Source organism: Corvus cornix, chromosome 3, assembly GCF_000738735.6.
Source record: "Corvus cornix cornix isolate S_Up_H32 chromosome 3, ASM73873v5, whole genome shotgun sequence".
NCBI lineage: Eukaryota > Metazoa > Chordata > Aves > Passeriformes > Corvidae > Corvus > Corvus cornix.
Window position 1 is genome coordinate 58,719,072 of NC_047056.1, and position 19,510 is coordinate 58,738,581.

A 19,510-nucleotide genomic window follows, 5' to 3' on the forward strand; every position below is an offset into this window, starting at 1 on the left:
TGGCTTTTGCATCTTCCCCCTCTTGCCAACATTTTGCTCTTTTTAAGGTGTAGGACTTAGTTGTTATTTAATGTTTCTTTCATTAGGCTCCTATTCAGGAGAATGTCTGCACTGAGTATCTTTACTAATGAGTGATAAAGATGTTTGTAAGTTTTGTTGCAATATGAAAACGCAGAGGACCAGATACAATCAGGAAGTTTTGTAACAAATTTTTAAAAATGCAATTCCCATCAGTCTGATTAAGTTATTCCACAAAATGGACAGCTTACCCTCTTTCTGACTATACTATTTGGTGCTCACAAAGAGCTTTCACGGTTGGTTTCTGAAGGCTGGAGTGGTGACGAGAAAAAAGTTCCTCTTCTTTTGGTGCTTCACTGCTCTCATGCAGCTGTTGTTTTAGCCTCCTGTACAAACAGGTTTAAAAAAGAGTCACTTCCTTACATGTAACTGTTCGCGGCGTCTGGAATGACAGGGTGGGCGCATTACAGTAAATGGTGTTTAGAAAGAAATGTTTTGAAAACAAAGAAAGCCACATGCGAAAACACTGACGAAACCATACATAACCATACAAAAATGTGGCTTATCTATTTTGACTATTTGCTTTCTTTGCATTTTTGGATGTTTTCACAGAACACATGTGGCCCTCACTTCCAGGCATACAGTATGTAATTTCAGGATTCTCCAAATGGAGAGAATAGTCTGAAAAACTGTGCATATAATTAGATATGGAATACTTTTAACAGCTGGAGGGATTTCACACTTACAGCCTAATTTACAAAACTTTAGGCTTGGCACTATTTCAACACTAGCACTGGAAGTAATAATTTTCCTGGCATTTTTTTTGGCTCCTGAAATTATTTATGTCCATACATATATAATCTTAAAGTCACACACACAAAAAGAGTACATCTACCTGGTTAGTGATAAATGAGATATGTTAGAAGCAGCGTCAGAATGAAGTCAGGAAAAAAGTAAACCCACAACAAGCCCATACCTAAAAATTACAGCTAATTTCTTTATGAAAGGTCTTTTGGAAGGTTCCTGTGTCAATGAAAGAGTTTCAGACATTTTTCCTGATAATACAATGGAGTTAATTTGTATGAGATTTATATAGAAAAAATATTATCACATAGGCAACACATTAAAAAATATTATCACATAGGCAACACATTAAGAAAAGCAGATTTGTCAAGTAGGTGAGCCAGACATCATTTCTGAGTTGAGGTCTAGTAGAAATGAGAATAATAATAACACAAGGAACGGATGATTACACCTATAATTTTCATTCCTTTATTGACATTGTTCCTTGTGGAATAAAGACTCTGCAGGCTCTGAATTATTCTGTGAACTGCAATCTCAGTCATTCCTGTTCTTATGGATGCTATGCATGACTGCCTTTCACTTTTGAGGCTTCAGAAACTAAAAATGTCACCTTATTGGAGCATGATAAATAGCAGAGCATTCCTCTAAAAGAGAGTGCAATAGAGCTGTCACTAAGAAAATATCTTATTGAAATGGGGTACTGATTATTTAGCATCCCATAACTGTAAAGTTTGTATTAAAAGGAAAAAATATGTTTCATTTTTGATAGTCTGTAGATCACTAATACTGATTATGAAAAACTAAGGTAAGCCAATTACTTTGTGATGATACCCAGAACAGTGGGTTTTGAAACACGTCATTCCTGGAAAAATATACCATGTTAAGGTCCTGACAGTGGTGCATACTTATGTTTTGCATTACATACATAAAGAGGTCCAAAAGATTTTTACACAGAGATACAAATATCTGCTCTCTTTGCAGCCAGTGAAAGGGGGAGAATTTCACATCCTTCTCCTAAGATTTGCAGAATAGTTTCATGGCTGCAGACTTCTAGGTTACAGAGCTAGTCTCCTCTTGAAGGCTGTGTACTTGAAAGAAGGGACTTCTTGTGTTGTAATGCAGGTATACGGTTGTCCATTCAGGATCAGCCTTGGGGAAATAAGAGGCTCCGTGCATGGATCAAGGCATTTACAGTGATTTTTTTTCTTTCTTTGGTTTTTGTTTGTTTGTTTTTGTTTAGGTTAATTTACTTCATTTCCCACCTCTTACACCTTAACTCTCACACTGGCTGCTCTTTGGAGGAAGAGGGGCTCACTTCCTCCATCCATTAGGGTCTAGCTTAAAGCCCATGGGGCTCAGGCCTTTACCAAACATGTCAGCTTGGTGAGTCACATACCTACTGCAAGGAACCAACATTGCTGGTCATCTAATGTCACACACCAAGTAACCACCCCATAGTAAAACCTCTGACTTCACCAAGCCTAGGTGGGCTTTGCACTGGAAGTGAGCAGCTGAGATGACTGGTATCCCTTCAGTAGGGCTCCAGGATGCACACTGCCTGAAATTCTTTTATGCTTTAAGAGCTCTCCTTAAACTTTCATCTATGATGAAGTTTCACTAAGCTATTGCATTATGAATAAAATATATTTTTCCTCCAAAGACACAAACATATTCTTCCCTCCATTCCATCTCTCTGGAAATAACTTTTAAATTTTGCAAAACTGAATGCCATAATGATAAAAAAACCCAAACCACCAAACTATTCCAGTACTCTCCTTTGTACTGCCAAAACGTCTACTTCTACCATTAATCACCACGAGGGCTTACATTAAATTCCACTTAATTACAACAACAAATGGGCTGTAAGCATTCAATAAAACCTCAACTAGACAGGAAGGAAGACATAAGGACAGATTCCTCAAGGATCCCTATGTTTAATATATAGCATGTATGTTAAGAATTGCATCTTAGCACTGTGGCATGTTTCAAAAAACCCCAAACAATTTGGGTACCCTGAAGGGAGTTGGTTTTGAATACATATTGATAACAGGACAGTTTTATTGCTGGAGAACAGCAACCATAAAAAAAAAAAAAAAAAAAAAAAATCCGTAAAGGGTTATTTGGCTAAAGTAGATACAGGAATGAGAATTTTATTTGTTCATTCCAAGTTCTGAAAAAATAATAAAAAAAAAAGAAGGCGTATATTCATGACTCCATGCCTGTCACATTTGGGTGATTGAAACATTCATGCATCTGATTCAAAATCCTCTAAGTCCACTAGTCTCTCCCCAGCCTCTGGATCACATGTGTAAAATCAAACGCACAGATAAATCTTTGCCACTTTGGGCTGCAAGTGGCTACACTTTCTGTTCCATCCCGTATCTTGCAGCTTTAAGCTCTTTTCAGGGGCCTTTCCAGACATCATCTTAAAATGACAGTTCTATCAAATCCAACAAGGTTGAAAACGAGCCTCCAAGGCCTGTAGTCCTGCTATGCCACCTAGAAGTCAGGGATCCCCTCATCTATGTTCCCTGTAGTATCTGCCACCCCAGGTACCCATCCCAGTCATGGCTCTGAGTGCTTGGAATGTAAAATCAGGCCAACCTCACTCAGTTTTCCCACTGCCCAGCATGGACAACCTTGTAAACCCCACTTTTCCCTTTCTGTTTTATTTTAGGACCTGTGAGCAGGGAGGTGAAATACAAGAGATTCATATGCCAAACAAAGGATGTCAGCTGGCAATTGTCTCTGCTAAGGAGGCAACATCAGGATCTGATGATATCAAATACCATGAGGAAGTATGGTTCTAGTATTAATAAACACCTCTCTGGTGTTACTGTACCTGCTGGACTTCTCCCAACAAGATAATTAATCACCTAAACGTGGCAAAACAACCTGCTAAGCCCTATCACTGTATGCATTGCAGTGTTAGACTGAATCTGTTCCAAAACCTCTGCTGGAGACCCTGCAAACTCCAGACATGGCCTTTGTGTCAAGGAAAGTCGGCAGTTCCTGTCCCTCCCTGTGATCTGGCTCCAGCAGGAAGTGCACCAGTGGATGTAAGGCTGTTGGGGCACAGCTGCTGTCCTGCTGGGGAGCAGGGGCATGAGCCCAGAGAGATGCCTGGCACCAGGTGCTGGAAGGGGTCCTGTCATTTGCAGGCGTCATGGGCTTAGCTGGCCAGAGTGCTAAAACACTGGAAATATCATGGACACACTGCAATTCCTTGGGAAAACTCAGCGGGACTGCTTTAAACACATTATTTTGCAGGGTCAGGGCCTGACTTGGCCATCTAGTCTGTTTGGTATAATGGGGTCACTCCCTTGACCTGGCTGCAGTCACTGTTCTAGCCCAGTGCTTCCAAAACATGATGCCCTCCTGCTTTTATCTTGCTGTGTGGACAAACCCCGATTCAGTTACATAAATAATACTGGCCCATTGGAAGCAATCCAGCCATTAAACCTCTTGATTCAGAGTTTAAGCCTGAGATCAGGATGGGGCCTAATGCGTGTGGAGTAGAGATTATCCAACATCTGCCAACTGTGGTACGCCGGCATCTGCTGAGCACCTGTCAGGGGTCATGGTCAGACCCAACCCACAGATCCAATGCAACAATTGCTATACTCCTTCCTCTTGCTCAAGTGGCAGGACATCATCAGATATGTATTTCTAAGACAGATTGGCCCCTAATTGCATGGCATGCACAGCAGTTCAGCTGAAGACAGTAAGTTAGCAAAAGTGTGCCTGGCTCCTGCAGCCCACACGCAGGACTGGGGCTGTCAGAGGTGCAAAGCCTTGGTCCAGCTGTGCTGCACAACTATGAATGTCTGTGCGAGGGTGTTTGCACAGAGCATAAACAGGCTTTTGCATTTGCCTGATGTGCAGTCATTATCTCTGAGAAATGGCATGAACAAGCATCTGCAGGGGTTGAAACTAGCAAAGGATGTAGTTAAGATCCATTTTTTCACTAGATCCCAGACTTTATCTATTATCTCCATACTGCCTGTCCCACTCAAAAGAATGCCCTGTTAGCCTTTCCTCCTTCAGCTGCACACAGGAGTAGGGCAGTAGTACCATGGCTTTCATTAACACAGAACCAGTGTCCTTCATCTTCCCATCCACACTGAGAATTTTGGTTTCACTTGTGTTATGATCCAGTTTTAAGGTTCTTAGAAATGCCTCTGCCTGAATTAAGGTGCAAATGAGACCATATGCCAGTGACGATAGTAAGGGTTTTATTTGATGGTAAATATGAGAGAGAGAGAGAAGGAGAGAAGGAGAGAAGGAGAGAAAGAAAAAGAAAGAAAAAGAAAGAAAGAAAGAAAAAGAGAAAGAAAGAAAGAGAAAGAAAGAAAGAAAGAAAGAAAGAAAGAAAGAAAGAAAAGAAAAAGAAAGAAAGAAAGAAAGAAAAGAAAGAAAGAAAGAAAGAAAGAAAGAAAGAAAGAAAGAAAGAAAGAAAGAAAGAAAGAAAGAAAGAAAGAAAGAAAGAAAGAAAGAAAGAAAGAAAAAGAAAGAAAGAAAGAAAGAAGTAGAAAATAGGTGGGGGGGACAGAAAGAGTGACAGGGACAGAATAAGGAAAATCTCACCACTCCGTGTATCCCAGCAATGTTCGTTGATCCTCTCCAGCTGGTCTCTTGGTGGTGAAGGTCCCCCCGGAAGGCACAGAGTCCCACGGGTGTACATGCTCAGGCTGGGTGGGCATGTCCAGCCATGGCCCCCTGGGGTGGGGGGCAGTGTCTCACAGCAGACTCTGGGTCTGTTGCATCACGTGCAGCCCTGTAGGGCCGAGTCTCTCATGTGAAAGTCCCATGGATGTGCCCTGTGGGGTTGGGTGTTCCACAGCGGGGCCAGTTTGTGTAATCAGAGGATGGGTGTTTAGTGCCTCTCACCAGAGGTTGCACCATGCACCCAAAACCTCCTCCTCCCCCCTCGGTTGGGGGGAGTCTGTGTAAACCTGGCTTCTGTGAGCTGTGCTCTCCCCCCAGCCCAAACTCAACCAGGGATAGTTGCAGCTGGTGGCTTTGGCCTTTTGTGGATGCACATCTTTCCCTCAGCCTGAGATGACTGAACAATGTGTTTCCCTTTATCTTATCATCAGTTTGACTTTCAGTTCAACGTCCCACTCTTCAGGGAAGCTTCTTCGGTTGTAACTTCTTTATAATGAACAAAACTTTATATCAGTGTTTGAGGCATGAACTATTTTCAGTCTCTGACAACTTGCACGTACAATCTTCTAGGCTTCTTTCTGCAGACTTAAGTCCACAAGAACTAGCTCCCCTTCATCTGCCATATAGTAGGTTGAACTTATAGTAGGTTGTAATAACATAGATGTGATCTTCAGCAACTGCAATAGAATATTGTCTTGAGATCAATTTCCTTTTTCAATAAAGTCCTGATTTTGCCTCAGCATTTATGAAGTGGTGGGAGGCAGCTATCTGTTGAAATTATCTCTTTCATATACTATACCATAAAAATATTGCCCTCTACATGCAGTGCTATAAAGGTATTTGTCTGACTGACTGACTTTAACCACCCAAGAAGAGTAATAAGTTCAGTAATCCTCTGGAAATGTGTAGCCTGGAGTGTGTTATTGCAGCTAGTATTCAGTGCACTCTCCAAAAACAAATCACAAAACCAATTAGATTTATGCATTTACAATCCTTGATTGATACAGCCTTGACATAAATCACAGAGTTAGAAAAACACACTTCTGGATTAGCAAACCACATTGTAGTAGTGTGGCTTGCAATGTCATTTTGCTGAGATATTTATGAAACCAACACAATCAATGTCAGTCTTAAGCAAATTACTCTTGTTACAGAGTGATACAAATAGACATGCATCTAAATTTTTTCATGTGTGCAAAACAAATGCAGCCAGGTTATAAATTGGAAAGTTATCTTGGAACAGATTCTTGGACTGGTGTCTGAGACTGGCCAGCCCAGTGACCTCTGAAATTTCACTTGAAGAAAAAACTGCTACCAATATGCCATAGAGGTATTCTGGTGCCAGGAAAGGAGGAATAGAGAAAAAGATCTCCTTGAAATGTAGAGTTTCACAGAAATGGTGTAAGATGCAGAGGCCAGTGAAAGTCCTATCAGACTCCACAGTATATAACCAGACTTGTTTGAAGCTTGGCCATGCTCCACATCACTATATGGTCAACTCAGCATCTGGGGTATTGTTCATCAGGAAGCATTTCTGTACAGCACTGTGCTAGTTCTTCACACTGCAGCTCCTGTTGCCCACACTGCAGTATCTTTATTAAATCCCTACACTCTACAGAAGTGTGCAAACAGCAAGGGTGCAGACTGAAGGCCTTTCTGCACCCAAAATCAAATATAATAATGGAAAATTGGAGTGGGTAAATTTTTATAAAGGACACCATACCTTGAGAGAGAACATTATCAAAGATACTAAGTGATGGAGTAGATATCTTTCAAAATAATACTACTACTTTTATTATAGCTTGTGTTAAACCAAGCAACAGTGTTTCATATTTACCATCTTAAGGCAGTGAAAGGATAGCAGGAAGGAGGGAAGCAGATGCACTGTGTGCTGGTTTCATAGTGTTTGGAAATTATATAGAATATTTTAATTCTAAAGTCGATCAAAGAAATCAGAGAGCTCATGCTGACAGAGTCACCAGTTGTCCAGTAGTCAGAAGGCTATTGTATCAGTGGGTTGCTACTTTCAATTTTGTCTGTTTGAATAAAAGTTTTACAGGAGCAAACTAAGTCATTGATGGAAGAAATTATCAGAACAAAGATCACAAGCAGATATTTGGAAGTTGGTAGGTTACCTGGGTGAATAAGCAGGATATGATGCCAATCCATCTGAAGCCACATCATCTAGTTTATACATAGTCTTTAAAACTGTCCCGATGGTTTGCAGTTCCAAACTAACATGTCCTGTATTTAAGACCAGTCACAGCTTTCGACTCCTGGTTTTGAGAGCAAATAAATAGATGTCTGCAGTGAGGGTGAATTAGACAGGGACTGTGTGAGATAAGAGCTTGGCCATGTTTCCACCGTTGTGGACTTCAGCCAAAGAAGGAAAGATTATCACTACCAATCCAGCATGGGACTTTGAGATGGTCTGTCCAGCTGAAGCAGAAGAAATTGCAATCCAAATTCAAAATGCTAAAGGGAGGTAACTAACATGGCCTGACTCTGACAGTGCCCGAGCAAGGGTTCTGCTGGAGATAGCATTTTCAAGCCTATGGTAAACTGTTCTTTCCCCACAATTTACGCTTCAGCAACAGGAAATGAACATTTGAGATTTGGCCTGCAGTTTGATGTAAACAATGCACTTTCCTCCCTTTCTTTTGCTTCTGCCAGGGTGAAATACCGCAAGGAAGGGGAAGGATCTTAGCAGTAATATTTATTACTGAGTGAAATCTCTTAGTATTGTATGCTTTGAGGCCAGCCACACAGCCAGCATCAATAAATATAGCCCCCTCAGAGTTGCATTGTTTTGTTTTGCTGCTGATCCAATTCAACAAGAATAGGAGAAGAGTAAAAATAGAGACTCCTGATTGCCAGGAATAGAAGAAAATTAGGGTTAAAAAGTCCAGGCAAATAGAAAGGGTTGCTTATGAAGTTTGTGTATTTTCTCAGCACTTGCTTGTTACAGAAGAAGCCTTGTAGGTCATAGTTGAGTAGTTGAGAAGCTGCAGCATGGGATCAATTGGTCTATGACTGTATTTCAGGGAGTAGTTTAGCAAAGGGTTTATTTAGAAAACAAACTGACAACCATTTTATATTTCACTCATTCCAATGGATCTGCATAGAACAGGGAAACTGCAGCCATCTCGGCTACTTTTAATCCCCTGGCTTTGCTATCCTGGCTAGGAAGCTGATGACTGTAAAGTGTCAGTGTAATAAAAAGTAAGCACTTTATTCTTGCTGAAGAAGATATTCTTAATATGATTTGATAGTCTCAAAACTTTTGTCTCTGGACAGTTTTATTGTGTGAAAATTGTCTGCCTTGTAACAGGTGTGAGCAGCTGAACTGTGCATGGAGAAGATGCCCTGCATGGTGCCTGAACACCAGTGTGCTGCTAGTGGAGATGCTCTGTCTTCGTTGTCCACACACAGATGTGCCTGAGGCTGTATCAAGACAGCAGCTCAGATCAGAATAAAACATGGCCATTTCCCATAAAGTAACACAGTCAGAAAGATCCTTCAAAACAGTTTTTATCTCCCTTTTTTTATAGAGGCTTGGCCTGTCTGCATTATCTAGGTTCCATTTGCAGGACATTTTTATCTTAATGACAGCCCCCAGAGTAATTTCATCTGTCTCAGCAGTATCATCTCAGGAACTGTGAAGTAGCTTCCAAATTCTATGGAGACTTAGGCTATGAGTCCCTCAGAAACATGGGCTCTGGCAGTTTTCCAAAGAGCTACAAACATACCATGTATCTGGCTGCACAACTAGTGCTTTTCATGGCTCAGGCTATTATGGAGGACTGGATCTCATGATCAGGGACATGATGGCCCCTGAGCTGCCCCTGCATATGGGGCCTGACTGGGGTGTTTAGCATCCCATGGACCAAAAGGGGATGCAAAAAATCTCCATCCTAAAGAAGGTGTGTGAAGCTAAGCAAGGGTTCTGTGCAGGATGTAATCACTGTGATATTCTTCAAGAGCCATTGCCCAAGAACTGCTAGAAATAAATCTTGCGTGCAAATACTGCTATGAAGGCCTGCTTTGTCCACTGCTACTATACTGAAATATTTTGTCTGGACTTTTGATGGGAAATATTTCCCATTTTTCTCACTATCTTTGAGCCAACCTGGTCTGTGGTCACACATCTTGGACCAGGTTTGTAATGTTTACTTGGTTCTTTCAGAACTTGAAGAGATACTATTACTGTACGCTCACGACAGGCATCTCTACAAATACCTTTCTATGTCTATAAAATAACGAGTTCCTATTTGCCTGATTATGTAAAGGAAAGGTGTAGATGGTAAGATATTGCAATCGGTCTTCAGAGTACCAATGGCGGATGCTTGGAGGGGAAAAAAAAGTAAATAAATTAAACAATTGATCCTGGGGACATAAACTTTCATTGAGGGGTACTGCAGTGACCAGATGTAGGCACTTCACTGCTAGAGGAAGAATAAATTTCAGATAGGCTTTTATTACACATGAGGCAAACGGCTTCACTTTCTCCGTTTAACACAAATACGCAAAGCTTGCCTTTGAACCACAATGCTACCACTCTCTTGGCAGCAATATTAAAGAGGTGCCCTTGTTTCGTTGGATATTAATAACAGGCTGCACTCTGAAATGTGATTTTAAAAATAGAAAGTTAATTGTTGCTGGGAAATTTTAATTGAAGCTGATTAAAGGAAGCAACAAAATATATTGACTACTAAACCTCACTTCTTGTTTTAAGTGTGACCTATAATGGACTCCCCCAAAATCATTACGTGGTCCCTCTAAGCATTCCAGGTTTTTCATTTGAAATTCATTAAACGTTTGTGTGTCTGATTTTTGGGGGGTTTTCTGAAAAGTTTTATGGTCACAGCTGCACTAGTTATGGATAGGTTTATAGTGCCTTGCCCATCAACTGGCCCACATGTCCAGTCCAGTTTGTTTGATACCCTACCTTTCACAAGCATTCAGCAGTTCTGGAGGTGTTCTTATAAAGTTGCCAGTAAATGTACCAGCTGGACTCATTTATGTACATGAGTAGCCTCATTCCGGCTGCCTTACAAAGAGCCAGTGGCAGTAAATCTATGTTCAGTCCATATATGTACTTTAGAATATTTTTTTACACTTCTGAAAAGAAAATAATAAAGTATTTCTGAGCTTTCTAGTAAGTTATACGCGGTGCTCAGAAGAACTTGAATACCCTGTGGTGAAAAAACAACCTTCTGAGAGTCCCTTTTTCTTTGCAGTAAATTCTTTATGCTGTGCAATTAAAGCTGTTAGAAAAGTCTGCTCTCTTAGAAGCACACTGATGGATGGCATTTTTGTAGAAATTCATGTGAACAAATTGCTCATTATTTCCTTTTGTGACTGTTGCAGGTGCAACATGAATAAAGGATTTCTTGAAGGCTGCAAACACCTTCTTCACATTGCCCAGGGAGGTTTAGTGGTAAACAAGGCTGATTTTAAAATTTCAGATGAGTGGCAGAATGAGAAGTTGCAGACAAGCCACCATGCAACAGAAGTTTCTATAAAAGATAGGACAGGTGAAAGAACTTCCAAAGAAAGGAAGGAAAACAAAAAGCATATAATAATAAGGAATTTTTTTTCATTATCTCCAGATATACTCTGAGATACATTCTGAGCATAAGGAGAGAGGATGTAAAAAAAGGGAACCACTTCTCCTTGACCACACTGGATGAACTGCTATTATCACGCTCCTCAGAAAATACTCTTCCCTCACTCTTCCCATCCTTTTTCTAGATCTACTCACATCTCTCCTGTGCTGTGTGTGAATGTCTCAGTGCTGACATCAGTTACTGTGAGGTTTTATTAATATTTACCAGTAGAGATTCCAGTCAATCCTATCTGTGAGGCTTCAGGCTGTGAGGAAGTTTACCTCAGCACTTCTAGTAAGACCAAGGTTCCCATGGTTTCTATTTCTTTAGGTTGACCAGAGGTTTTAGCCAACCATTGAGAGTTTTTGCCAAAGTTAGTTTTCAAAATAATTCTCTGATAGCATGTCTGCTGAACAGAATTTATAGCTTCAGGGCAACAGTGGATTTTCCTGCTGCGTGCTTTACAATAAAGTACTTTTACAGCATGCATGTCTCCTCTGGACACATGCACCTTACAGACTGGTGTCTGTACCTTTTCCTATGACATAATTTAGGTGGGTTCAAGCTTTAGAGTGGAATACAGCTGTCATCTTACCAGGATAGATATCATGGCTGTCTTTCTCCAGCCATAGTACTGTTGCAATAAAAAGATATTAATACTCATTATCAGTATCTGTGCTTTACTGCAGCCCTTGGACATTTTTCCTGTTGGACAGTGCACCTCGTCTTCTTCCTCTCTAGCCTAGAACTGCTTTTAACGGCTACCACCAGCTAAAAATAAAATTATTACAACCTCTCTTTTGCAGTGGTACACTGGAAAACATAAGGAGCATTAAGGAAAGAAACTCAGGATTTCCTAAAGCAACCTAATACTCACTCCTGTTTGGGAATATATTTTTGATACTGTTAAAATATGTTTTCTGCAAGCATGTCCCCTGTATTCTGGAAGCCCTTTCCAATGCTTCAAATTTCATAGCAATAACAGTTGCAGGGAGTAGTCAAAATACAGTACTGTCAACCCATACAATCTTAAGTCTTTCCTAAACCAACAGCTTGTAAGTCATAGAAATTCATGCTCGAGGAAGCTTGGAGCCAAGCTGACCTGAGAGCATGGAGGCAGCCAGCTACGCTGCGAGCAAGGTGATCTGAGTCAGTGGCTAAGGCCAAGCCCACAGACGCCCAAGCATCTGCACTGATGTTTATGCTTCATGGCTCCAATCATCAGTTGCCTTCTGTTCGTTGCTTGCATGTCCAGAGGCAGAGTTTTTTTCCCCAGCTTTCCACAGGAAAGCAAAGCATGATTTTCATTTTTAAATAGCTCCAGTCAGTACGTATCAGTCCAAATTCTTTTTACCTGGTCCCTTCGTTAAAAGGCAGGAGAGGTGACAGAAGGCTGTTTTCCTGTGTCAATGTTTCATTTCTTTGCAGCAAGAGAAATGACTTGGTAACTGGCTTCATATTGTGGAGAATTCACAGCCTACACTGTTCAAAAACACTTCCAACATTACTCCTGACCTATGGTTATTTACTACAGAGAAAATCAACAGATTCTTGTTGTGTCTAGTTGGTTTTAACATTAACCTTTTTTTATTTATCTTTGTGCCGAATTGAAAAGATTTGACCTGAGGTGTGGAGCTAGACATTTCATATCTTCTTACTAGTGCCATGTTGTTTGTGGACTGGATAGATTATTGTGGAGAAATGCATTACAGACTTTATGTGTATGATATTAAGAGGATAACATCTAGACAGAGATTGGGCCTCTAGACTTGTGTGTACTACAAGGATTGACAGAAAAATGAAATCTCTCAGTAAAGCCTTCCTAGAAAACCACATAAGCTTTATTTACGTCGTTATTAATGGCTTTATTTACAGCACTAATACTTTAAGCATAACATAATTGTGCCAGCCATTTAGAATAGCAAATGAGTCAGGACCTGATGCCTGACTCCTACAAGCAAAGTCTTGTTGGTGTTTTGGGGCGGGGGAGGCCTTCTTTTTTAAAAAATACCTCTTAATCTGTTTATGTCATTATCAGAAAGGTCATCAACTATGCCAAGGATTGATATCTTATTCCTAGTTTAACTGCAAATTTTAAATGCTTATGTGGTGTGCAGATTAGCTGCTGAAAAGCAGCCAGGAGTGGCAGGTGAACATGGCAGGGGATATTAGAAGTGACTGAATTTTGGAAATGGGATGGCTTTCTTAAAATAGACCAACAACATGAGTCATAAAGAGATTTCAGGGAAACTCTAACTCCTACTGTTAGATAGTGAAAGGCTAATCCCAAGGCTGAATCCAGAAAACAGCAAGGTTGCGAGTATTGAAAAAAGTCAGTGGAATAGGCTGCCAGTGGGTTTACACATTGCTGTGCTTTCTTAGAGTGTATGAAAATACTTGTGTAGATACAGTAGATACATCTTATTTCACATGCCTCACGTTTGGGAGAACAAATCCTGAACAGTCAAAGAAACTATCCTCTATTTCAACAGTTTTGTTTTGTGTGGAATTGTGGACATTGAAAAAACCTGATATTTGAGGAATCTCAAAAATGCTTTGAGCACATGCTTATATTTTGGAAATGTTGCAAGAACATAACAGGAAGCTGCCTATCCAGAAGCCAGGTCTTACAAAAGGAAAACTAAAAATATTTACAAAAGACTAATATGAATAAAATTACTCCCCTAAAAGCCCAATATGAATAGGATGCAAGAGCCAACTTTCTCTAAAGTCAGCATGACCTTAACTTAAATGTCAGTGTAGTAAAATCCATGGCTGACCTTTTCAGAAGAGGATATTGGTTTGGGGTATATTCAGAGCATTCCCTTGGTACCCAAAGTTTAGCATTGTGGCGTGTGGCATCTGAAATCAGCAACTGCATTTGAATCTTGTTCTTATTCTTTGTTCACAAAATTCATTGCAACACAGGGGCTGCTAGATTGTAGTCCTGTTCATCATTATTACTGACTTGTTAACATTTCTCTCTGTAATGGGTCTAAGGTTTATTAGTATGACATAACCTGGAAAACATTTTACCTTTTTTTCTTCTCTTGGCAAGAAAATACTCCTGTTCTGGGATGAAAAGATAACACAAATGAAACCAGTCAAGGATCATTACATTTGCTAATCTGAAGTGAGAGATTAATGTTGAATTCTGAACTAGTTCTCAAAAATGCAGGATTTTGCTCCATTTTCAGAAGAACATCTGCAACTGCTGAGGTATGGAGAGAGGGAAAGGATCAACACTGATTTTCCAGTTTCTCTTATGAAATATAGGTAGTACTGTCATGTTTGGCAGCTTAACAATTTAAAGATTTGCATGTCACTAGATCTTTTCCTCTGACACTCTGTTAATATGACAGTACAAGAAAACAAGAGAGGACTCATTATTTCATATTCTTTGTAATTAGACAAGGCTTTGGTTCTAACTTTTTATTTATAAATATAAAGCTAATTGTAAGGAAAAGGGGTCCTTCTCTCCCTGCTGAGCAAGGAAGCAGTGAAATGTGTTGAGCCAGCTCTCTGTCACATGCTCATTACTACTGGGACTAGCCAGGTACTGAGCCCAGCAGTTGGCAAACTGAGATGAGATCAAGGCCGGTTCATGAGTGCTTGCTCATATGCTACTCTTCTAGCTGCTCTGCCAGCTGTCTTGTCCAGAACAAACACCAGACTTTACTGATGCAGAGGGTTACAATTCAAAGGCACTCCTGGGATGCAGCATTCCCCCACTGCTCTGCTCTTTGTGGAAGATGGGCTGTCTGAGCTCAGCATTGCAGATAACACTCCCATCTGCAGCCTTGTGTTATTAGTGTCTAAATTAAGCTATGAGACAAAGAGATCATCACACAATTGCCTGTCACTGGCTCTAGGTTTGGGTACCCCTAAGCCTGGGAACAGGTACTGCAAGGACAGACTGGAAAGTGACTGCAATACTTTTGGCTGGCCAGCCTCACCCCAAATCAGCTCTCACAGTACAAGCACTGAGGTGAATGAATTTATATATCACAAGCCAAAAAAAACCCCAGACCAGAACAGTTTTTTGGCTAGAAACACAGGTACAGAGGTAAGAAAGAGCAACCAGTATTGCTACTGAAACTTCAGCTCAGAACCAGTGGGCACTTCCTGAAAATGCAGTTTCTCAATTGGCTTAAAATGATCAAAGTGTGTTTTGCTGCTGAAAAGGGTGTTACTGCTATTTTTCCTGCCTCTGCCCACATTCTTCCATAGCTTCCATGCAAGTCTTTCTTCAAGTTTTGCCATGTGAGACTGCACTGAGATTTAACGTCTCTAATTCTTAACCATGCCTTTGAAGATTCATAAATTATATATTTAATCAAAATTACTAATTTTAATGCTTAATCCCATGAATTATCTACTGTCTTCCATCTAATATTCAGGCGGCTAATACACTGAAGAATATTAACATTATAGAGACATTAACTAGTTAGAAGAAACAAAAGGTACCAGCTACAGTCTAACATTCAACTCAGCACAAGGTAAAGTTTTTATTCACTGTGAAGAAAATGCTTTCTGTTGTCTGGGTTCCAGCTTGAACACATAAATTTCTGCATGCTGAAAATCATATATTTAGGTCAGAAGGGACCTCTGCTAATCTGGTCTAACCTCTTCTAAAAGAAGAACTGTGTTAAAAGTTGTCCCGCTTGTGGCTGTGTCCAGCTCTGTTCTGAGTATTTCCAAAAACAGTCTCCACAGCCTCTCTGGGCATCTGTCCCAGTGTCTGGACACCCTCATGGTGATATTTATTCTTCCTTTCATCTAATACCCCTTGCTGCAGCTTGTGCCCATTGCCTCTTGACCTCGTGGTGGTGCTCTTCTGAGAACAGTCTGGATCCATCTCTGTACTGCCCTTCAGGCAACTTCAGGCATCATTTAGAGACCTGCGCCTTCACCAAGATAGACTGCCTCAGGTCTTCACCCTCTCCTCACACATTGTGTGCCAAAATCCACTAATCACACCTGTGATCACCTCCAAACACATGAAAAAATACCAGATGGTTTGTTTCTAGCTCTTGAGTGACAGTTGACATGGAAGTAGACAAATAGCTTTGGATGCAGGTTGAGCACTGCCAGACAGAGGGACATGTGATAATGCAAAGGGATAGTGTGCTCCAGAATATTTTACCCCAGTTCTCTTGTCTTCTGCCAACACGATGCCTGTGCCCTTTGCTGTTGTCACCTCTCCCCACAGCAGCTCACAATGGCAGGAACAGATTTGTGCATGTGATCATGGAAGAAGCATTTTTTGAGAAATATGGGGCTCAGTGTGGCAGATACTGATGTGAATTTGGGCAGAATGAGACAGAATAGACACAGAACTGCTGGCAGTCTAAAGGTTTTGCTGTGAACAAGCAGTGATCTCCTGATCCCCTGTCAATAACCTCTTTTAACCCCAATGGGACATTAAATATTATAGAATTGGAAAATCCTGAACATCCTCATAAGTTTTTTGCCTTTAACCTGTTGGTGAGTCTGATTTGATTAATTTTCAAATAAGGCCAGGTTTGTCTTGTACGAGGAGCTAATTTGATAACTAAACCTGTTTTCAGCACAAGAGTGCAAATATCTTTCTCATTGTTCTTTCCAAGGCCTCCACACTGTACAAGAGACATTTAACATCAATGTTCCAGGAGGTTCACTGGTAATGATCACGGCTGTGGATAAAAGACTTGTTGGCAAGTAATACTCAGTCACCCACTGTTGTGTCATATCCAATATCTTACATTAAGGAGGCTTTAAGGGAAATAATAATAATTTTGAGGGGAAAAAAATTAATAGAAGTGGAGGTTTGGCAAAAATAAATGTTTTATCAGGAATAGCCCTTGCCAAACATAACATTTTCTCAGGAGCCAATCTTGGCAAAACGAATGTTTTATCAGGAGCAGAAGTTTGGAAAAAGTAACATTTTATCAGAATTGGAGCCTTAACAGAAAATGCCTTTTTATCAGGCATGAGGACCATGGCAATTTAAGGAGAAAGGCTTGCTGAAAGTGGAGTTTTATCAGGAGTTTTGCTTGAGGAAAATAGTGTTGCATGACGGGTAGGAACTTTCAAGAAATAATGGTTTTTTTAGGGGGAGGTGATGGATGAAAATAATGTTTTATCAAAAAGAAGCGGGGAGGGATGGATTTAGTGAAAGTGGTGTGCTAACAGCTTCTACCTTCCAATATGGGAAGCTTTGCTCCTGGAAAAACATTATTTGCACACTGAGTACTTGCCCTAGCTAAAATGCTGGGTTTGACAAGCTGTGCTGCTGCTAAAATGTTATTTTTGGCAAGCTCACCTCTTAGAAAGATATTTTTGAAAACTCTCTTCAGAGAGATGTGCAAATTGACTGTAATACCTGCAGCAGAGCCAGGTACCTCTGTGAGCCAGCTTTTCATCTGCTTATTAGGTCTCTGTGGCCTCCCTTTTTCTTTTGCTTTATGGTGATGATGTTGATACACAGCACTTTGGATCCTGAAACACCATTCTGCTTCCAAATGTAGGCCTCCTTCATCATTTTGTTTCCCTCGGCTGCTCACTGACTCAGAGTGGCTGACTCTTCTCCAAGTGTGTGTTATGCATCCTTTCCCACCGAGGCTCTCTCCCCACACCTGGAAGGCTGCTTATGCCTGGTTTCTAACTCCTCTAGTCAGCATTTGACACCACTGGGGCTGAGATGTTGCTCAATGCAATGAAGGATCCAGTGGCAAAAGCCATGTGGGAAGGTCTTCATTGTCTCTTTTTTGGGTTTAAGAGGTCGATCACAAGAGACTGAATCTTTTTCAATGTGCACTCTCACAAAAAGGGGCATGAGAGAGGAAGAAAGTGACAGGCTGAGTCATTTAATACAGGTCCATATCTCACCATTTCTCAGTCATGCTGTATAATACATTCATCTGCTTCCCTGTGGAATTTTGGGCAAATACCCAAGTCAGGAGTCTCCCATATGTGTTATCTGTGGGTAACACTCCTATGAAGGAACTGGGACCATGCATGCATGTAGGACTACAGCCTATCAACAATGTGTTGTTTGAATATAAAAGATGAGATGGAGAGCATCAATCACTATGACCGGACGGATGGGTTTCTCCTTGGACATTGCCAGAATTTGCAGGTCATCATCAGAATCACTCACTGCTTACTTACAATGTTACCGAACACCAGTGGGAAGTCATGAGAAAGGCTGACTCTTTTAAGAAAGGTGACAGGTGAGAGCTAGTTATCACAGGCCACTCCTGCCCAACCTTCCAGGTGCTGCAAGACTTCCAGCAGGAGTGAAATGGCTGGCTTTGTTGAGAAGGGAAGTGATTTCAACTTGAGCTCTTCTTTTAAGGCTGTAGGATAAATCATCCTGTAAGGAACTGGTGAATAAAAACAAACAAGCCTGTGTGATGAAGTATATTAAGTACTACACTTAAAACAGGATATGGGACATGGAAAGCAAATGAAAAAACCCCATAGATCTGACCAAGAGGACTGCAGGTTTCTTATTGTCATAAGGAATAATGTCCTCCAATGTTTCAACATTTTCCCAGTGCACATTGGCCTTTAATTCAGGTCCCACTGAAGCATTTCCTCATACAAATATTGTAAATTAATGTTATTGCTTTGCAGTGGTTGTGATTCATTGCAGCTGAAGTCCCTGTTCTATGAGAGCCTTATTATTTGTACTATGTTCCCCTGATCGTTGAGTTACTGATGCTTTGTCACTGTACCCCCTAGTAAAGTATTTTGCTGGTTTATACTTTGAACTCTACATGTGAGAAAGTTGGCATTGCCTTTTAATGGCAAGAGAATCAGGTAAAATCTGGCAGATCTATGTAGCTAGATCTAGGTCTAGGCTTTTAAAAGAAACCTTAGATATTTGAATCCCTCTTTTGTGACTACCAACATCAACTGGCAGAGACATTATCCACAAGGCAGGGTAAAGCAGGTAATATCTGCTCTTGGTACTAAGTAGCAGGACAACCTGTGGAGTTGATGGGTTATTGACTGACTAGGAAGGGTTTGGGGAAACTGCATATGGATCTCTGACTACTGCATTTCACTTCAGGTTTAAATGAATCTCACACGCCAAAAAAATTTTACCCAAATACATTGACTAAATTTTGTTTTCAACTTGAAACTCTAGGAAACCACTTTCATGGAAATCTATTTGTATGTGGTTTCAACCAGAAGGAGCAAATGCTTTCCAGTTCACTGGACATTTTGCCCAGGTGACGTTAACCCAGATTTACAGCTGTGACATTTCTGCATGCCTGGCCCTGCTGGAAAGATTGGCTTGGCTCTCCAGGGCACCTCATTCATGCCCTACAAATCCCACTGTAGTACAGCGTTACCATAAGGGCTCTCCTACAGAGCTGGGATGTTCTTTGCTTACATTATACAGGTATAAGGTGGCTCTG